Below are 6,107 nucleotides of genomic sequence, written 5' to 3' on the forward strand. Positions count from 1 at the left end.
AGCATAATGAAGTTTGATGCAGCATACACATCGTGGCGCTCATAATGGTGGCATGCTCGGGGATGGACTCGGCGTCCCTCAGCGACAAACATTCGCCAATGTCAGCGCGTTCCGAAAAGGTTCGATCGGCGGTCGGTTGGTCGGCTGTTGTTGGAGGTAATTGTCCGAATCGAACTCTTCGAGCTATTACCCCCCGCCGCCGTCACGTGGGGTGCCTTTCTCCATCCGTATGCCTGCCGATGTTGAGTGTTGCGTAACGTCGATGATTGATCATGCGTCGGACGCGGGCAGAAATGAGCGGATCGTTGAATATTTCGGTGATCACCGATCGAAGTCTAACATCGCTTTTCAAGGTTCTCAAGGTATGGTTGTACGAAAGAAACCTATTAGAGACTTGCTGCATGGGATGCATAAGAACTCCACCAGTGCAACACCGAGCTGGAAAATTATTGAATACCTTATGGTGGGCGATCGGACAGAAAACCGTTGGAAACCTGTTACTCCGTTTTGGCAAATAATTTACTCTTAGTCAAACGCAATTTGCCCCCTCTATCTAACGTCAGTTAACTATCCGTTTGCACACACACACATATGTGCCGAGAGTCGCAGCTACTCCAGTTCCAATAAAGTCGGTTTTAGATTACGGCAAGGTCGTGCAAACTCCAACGCGTGCGGTCGGTCTCCATCGGTCGCTTAACTTCGGAAGAAACGCTTCACTTCCCAACTCGATTTCCTTGGGAGATGCGGAGTGTGTGCACCTGACGTTCGTTGGCTCGGTTGCCCAATCCAATCGGTGTTTGTCCCCCTTCCCTGCAAGAACCAACAGTCCACTCTGGAGTTCGGCGTCAATTTGCAATCGGCGCTAGTCAAACAACCATTCGCACAAATGCAAAGGCAACGCGCATGTCGTTGGTGGTTAAGTTCGGAGGCGAAGGTTGCCATCCGGAGTGGACGCGTGCGTGAGGGTCCGTGTGTTGCCGAACTGGACACTTCAAGTACAAATGTTTCGTTGACGCGACTCCTTTCACTTAATCTGCTTGCGAATAATTTAATAAAAAGTTTTTTGCACGCCGTTTTTCCACAAACAGGATGGAATACTTTGAAGAGTAGTTTGTCATACGCAACAGCCATGGTTTCAAATTCTGCAAGCGGCTTAGTTCATGACCTTTCCAAAAAAACTTGCTGATTCATTGAAACCGGGTGTGTGTCTTTACCGTAAACGCCAAGGTTTTGACGCAAACGATTCCATTTCCTGACACTTGGCTCGACGATGGATGATTAGCCCATTGCCTCCGCCTTTTTTACTGCTTGTAATCGATCTTAAATTGATGCTCCCTGGCAGGTTCTTCCGACCCCCTCCGATGCAATTGTTAGATCCGCTAGCGTCTCCAGAGCACACTACACCCGTTTGGAAGCGGACCCTACCCTTATGCAAGCACACGTCCACGTTCTGCATCGATGAACGTCCGATAAGAGCTCGGTGAAATATGTGTTCGGATAAAGAAGATACTCGGTTTGTTTTAGGGGAAAACTATCATACACACACGAATTGAAACACTTTGGTGAAAGTGAAAAGTGCAATGATTTTCCGTTACGCTTTCCATCGAGGCCAATTGTATGATTTTGTCTCTTAAACTTTAGACTCTGTGATAAAGACAAATATATTTAACACGTTCCCTACCACGTCACCCAAATAACTAGTTCTAAAAAGTTTTTGATCCATAAATAAATGAAATTGCATAAAAAAATTATAGTTATATTAATTAGTTATATTAAAAATAAGTTATGTGCTAAGCTAAGTTTTTACTTGGCCTTCGAAAACAATCGGTTTAACAAATATTACAATTAAAATATTACAATTAAAATATTACAATTAAATAATCAAATTACAATTAAAAAATTGTACTAAAAATTGTGCTAAAAACGCTTGGTACGAAACGTGTTAAGGTTTTAAACAAAAAGTTGCGAGAAATCAACAAAATATTTCTCCATTAAAACAAACAAGAGAGATAAAAACCAGCGTCATATTTCCTTAATGTGCAATGTTGGGAGCCAAATAAATGCGTTCAGGTCGGTTGGAAAACAATCGTACGTCTTTAATCCAGTGCGAGCAAGTGTCTAGACACCCGCTGGACATCTCTTGACAAAACCATCACAATCGTCAGTGACCACTGCACAAACTCACCCCAAACATCGCGCCATCCAATGTGGCATAGACCTTGAGTTAACTGTTCGAGCCAAGCATTGAAGAAAGAGTCGAAGTTGAGAGTCACAAGACGCTGTGGAACATGGACTGGGATGGCATCGGAGTGAAGAAAAGAGTGCGAGAGGGCTTTGCGTGATTATGCAACTTTCCAACAATCAAGCATAACACACACACACAGCTGCCACGCCCGTTCCTCCCTCCCTCAACGCCAGCATCTCGCCGTGCGACTCTCACCGCAACAAGGGGTTGTACCGTTCAATGTCGCACCTTCCGCCACGGGCGGCACTTGGGGTGATCTCGCAACGCCGGCGATCTTAGACGCATCTCGTGCCCCCCGAGCCGCCGAGACAAGACATTGAACTGGACAAGTGCTGTTTGCCTTCGTTGTTCAATTTTCGGTCACTAATTGTACGCGTCGTGGCTGACCTCCGTCCTGCGCGCTGCTTGATCTTGAAGAATCCTCTCTCGCAGTGACTCCTGCAATCCAAGTGCAAGTTCGTCGCGATGGCGTCATCGAGCAGCAGGATTGATCGGGTCGGGATCGGACGCATCGGAGGCCTCGGTCATGCGTAATTAGTAATTACTCTTCATCTCCCTGGGCTTCTAACGCCGCTGGCCACTTGACCGTCGGACAAATGTCAGTCACAATTGCCGATCGAATGAACGCCGAACGCCCAGACGTCCATTTGACGGTCATCAGTCCGAAGGTCGGCCGTTGCGCCATAACGGTAAACCCCATTCGGACACTTTCCTCCAATTGAAGCAACGGTATAATGCCAGATTTATGAAACCCAATTAACTGCGCACTGGGAGGAAGGTTTTTCGGATGCTTGCAGCATCACCGTTTCTGCATGCAACTGCAACCTGTGTGTTTGCACAACCGCGTCAAGTACTTGCCACAACTGCACAACAATTCGATCTCCCTCGTCCGACCGGAGCTTGCACCCCATTGGCCAAGACGGACGGAGGCTCAGCTTGCTTGTTTGTTTCGTGCGACAGTAATTAATTCATTCTGCTCTCGATATGCTCTGGTTGCGCCGGTGACCTCTCGAGCTCCGGGTTACAGCTACCGCGTTTCCTTGCCCCGGCCCACCACCCATCTTCGATGCACACAGGTTTTTTGCAAACCGTATCAGCTCGTTTTGGAGTCGATTGCTCAAAACCACCCCAAGGGAGTTTTGAAATCGTCTTCTTGCTGTCCAAGACCACCTTTGGCATCTTTTTCATCCACCAAAAAATTATGATCTTCGTAAAAGTCGTCGGTGTGTGCAAATAATAAACCACAAAATATATGGCACAATGCTGGTGAACCCGGACACAAATCGAAAAGATTCCTACGGATGACGCAAAACGCTAAATGAATCCCGAAAACTCGTTTTCCAACGCAAATTCGAAACTTGCTAATAACGACCTGAACCCGAAGATCATGGGAAAAGTTCTCGATCTTTCTTAATTTTTTTGCAAAATCGAGATCGTTAGAAACCGAGGCGGGGTGGGGGGGATGTTGCAAAAACACAAAACTTGCCAATCCGGTTCAGTCCTCAGTTCGTCCGATGGAAAGTCGTCGGCTCATCGTTGGAGAAATGAAGAAGAGAAAAAGAAACAAACCAACCAACCCTTTCCGGTTTGACACGGTTGTTGTTATCTTCTTCCCGTCTACTTCCTCACCGTCGCATCCGATCTCGTAAAGCTCCCGAAAGTGACGCAGCAAAACAACACCCTCCCTTTGTTGGGGTGATGAGAATCACGCTTCCCCGAGTGAGGATCCCGCGAAAATGTGTGTTCCAGAGCCAAATCGGTCGTTTACATATATTAATACCATGGGCTAAACGTCTGACGCACGCAAATCGTTGCGCTTCACTCGAACGGTTTTCTCCACATCCACGAGACGGATAGTTCATTTCGCAAACGGTTTCAATTCTTGTGTTTTCGAAAGAAAACGAAGTCACGAAAAGGAGAAAACCTCAGAGCTAATAAATTAGTTCCCTTTGGCTCGAAGAGGATCACATCGGGCACGTGGCTTACTTTGTTTCCTGATAACTCCGGAGTTCACCATTTTACCCAAAATAGCTTCCCCTTTGAGCGCCACTTAGGTATTTCTAAACTCTGGTGGATGAAAAAGAAAGCATTTAAATCGAGGATCGCTTTGAACCCCGGAAGAAAACCGCTGACACATAACAACAAGTTCTTGTCGGCGAAGAAAAAAAAAAAGATGCAGTGTCAGTTTGTTCGGTATGCAGCCTAATTAATATACGACACTAAAATCCAATCCTCGTGGATATTTTTAAATCGAAGGAAAAAAGAATTCAATCACCTCCGGGAAACATAGCAGACGCCAGCCGCCGATAGAGCACTCAAAGTCGATGTAAATTTGTGGATCCATTTGTTTCGTGGCGGTTTTATTCGTCTTCTTCAGCTTCCCGCGCTTATCTCCCGTGGACGTGGACTTCGAGAGCCAAAGTCCGCGAGCGCGTTGACGTCGTATTTGACTCGTTCGTAAAGTTCGCATAACAAAACAACCGACCGAAAGAAACGGACTAGAAATGGAAATAAACTCACACACAGTTTTGTGGGCTTCGAGCCGACCAACGACACCTTTAAACCCGCCGGACCACTAACCGTAGCGTTTAGTTTAGTCGTCGCCTCGACCGAAATCGGACGCTTGTCGATAAGCCCTAACCCGGTGGGAGATTCAGTCGAAAATCGAACTTAGAGCAGTTGCCCGAACGCCTCAAGTCCTCGGAGTTTGCAGAGTGCAAGCGTCGTACGTTCCAAGTGACACGATGGTTTTCATTGTTGTGTGACACGCTAGTGTGTGAGTGTTTGCGTGTGTGTGTGTGTGTGCAGAGTGCAACAGGTCCGTTATCCTTTCGAGCTGTGTTTTTATTTGTGATTAGAAAACAATTAATTCAGGACAATTATATTGCATTTAAAATTCTCGTTTACTTATCACTCCTTAATATGGATCCTTTTGAAATCTCTATGTGTTGGAAAAGAACTTGAGTGAGAGAAATCAACACCTTTACGCAGAAAACGGGACTCCTCGAGACACGAACATTTGCGTTGGAGCTTCACTTCTCTCCAACGATCAAAGGGGCGGTCTCGCAATCGAGTGTCACAGCATCCCACCGGGGAGTGGGGAGGCTTTACTACTACCACTGCTACTACCACGTCTGAAACGACTACTATCCCTGCTAGTGACTGCTTAGCGAAGATCGGCGCACCGTCGGAGCAGATTAGAGAAGCGAGAAAGAAACTCGCACCTCGCGAGTCGTGGAAAGACGGAGCGAGAAAAGCGAACGCCCGCTCACCACCCAAACCCACCCGGGTCGTGGCCATCCCCCCAGACTGCCGAGGGAGAGCCGAGCCGAGTGAAGCTTTTATAAAGCGCAGTGCCGTTTGGTGCGTTGTGTTTAATTTATTGCGTCTCCTCGGTGCGATCGCGTCGCGCGGATTCCGATCGATTTTGCGCTCACTCGAAACCAAGATTTTCCTAACCCAGCCTCCCTCCCTCCCTCCGGTGGATGCTCGTTTTGCTGCGGCTGCCCCTCGTGTGCTGAGCAGCAAAAGAGGACACTGTGTTGAGTAACCAGCCCGCGGAAAACGCTCCGTTTTTGTGGTAAAGGAAACAGATTTTTCGAAAAATGTTCAACTATTAAAAACCAACATAAATTTAATGTGTTTATAATTAACGTCAGACTCTGTGACTTTTGATTTTATTTGGCGTGTCCCCGTGTGAGTGCTTTAGTGTATGTGTGTTGTACTGGGCGTCCTGCGGAACACGTGCCGAAAGGATACGTCAAACTCGCCGGACACGTGACTCTGCTGGAACTCTGGGACTCGCTCCAAGTTTATCTCACCACGCTTCGGCTGTATGTGTTTGTAAGGATTCTTTCGAGCG

The sequence above is a fragment of the Anopheles coustani genome, chromosome 2 (assembly GCF_943734705.1).
Source record: "Anopheles coustani chromosome 2, idAnoCousDA_361_x.2, whole genome shotgun sequence".
NCBI lineage: Eukaryota > Metazoa > Arthropoda > Insecta > Diptera > Culicidae > Anopheles > Anopheles coustani.